Raw genomic sequence first — 1,025 nt, forward strand, 5'->3', positions numbered from 1 at the left:
TTTTGAACTTTAAATGCTTATAAAAAAAAACTGTGACTAACGATTTTTAATATTTTTCATTTGCCTTTGAAACAATATACTAGAAGCCTTCTATTAAATTTTCAAGCTTTTTTATCCAACAAATAAAATTTTATTGATATTTTTAGAAAAAAAACTAAAAAAAAATGGAAAATGAAAATGTCCATCAAGAGCTCAAAATAAATCAAAATATTTTGAAATTGTTATGGTGTATAGAAAATGCTAAGTTAAACATTCAGTCAAAATTTCATATATCTACGGTCATTTTTTTTAAAGTTACACCAAAAACCAAAATCGATTTTCTCGAATACAGATTTTGCGTAAAAATTCCCGTTTTTCCTTAATTTTTCTTTTGTTTTTCACGGCGCTTTTGAAAACTATTGGAAAAATTTTACTTTTGACCCCCCAAAGTACCAACTAGATTCACTTTCCTATCAGAAAAGGTACTGTTGAAGAAAATCCAAGCACTTTTACTGTCCTAAAACGTGATGACAGACACAAAAATAAAAAAAAAAAATAAAAAAACACACATCATTGTAAAATCAATACATTCATCGTTCCACTCAGAATCTAAAAATTATTATAAATGTAAAATAAACTATTATTAATGTATTTCATACATGCTACTATACTATAGTCATTATTAGATAACTAGAATAATACTTAATTCAATACATTTTTATAGTAAACCAAAAAAAAAAAATGTAAAAATAACTTGTTCAATGTTTTTTAATAATTATGAAATTAATGAGTTAAAATTATTGAAGTAAATTAGTAATTTAAAATTACGCTATCTTCTATTATCTATGGTGTACGACTATATTTGATACAGTTCTACCACGAGTTCACGACTGACACCAGTGTTAATAGCCTTCAAATATAATCACATAACTATTCACAGTGACAATATAAAATTAAAAAAAAAAAATTACCCGGTAATAATTTGCAAAAGAATATTCTTGAGAATATTCTCGAGAACGAGAATATTCTTTTAAGAATATTCTCTT

Source organism: Acyrthosiphon pisum, chromosome X, assembly GCF_005508785.2.
Source record: "Acyrthosiphon pisum isolate AL4f chromosome X, pea_aphid_22Mar2018_4r6ur, whole genome shotgun sequence".
Lineage (NCBI taxonomy): Eukaryota > Metazoa > Arthropoda > Insecta > Hemiptera > Aphididae > Acyrthosiphon > Acyrthosiphon pisum.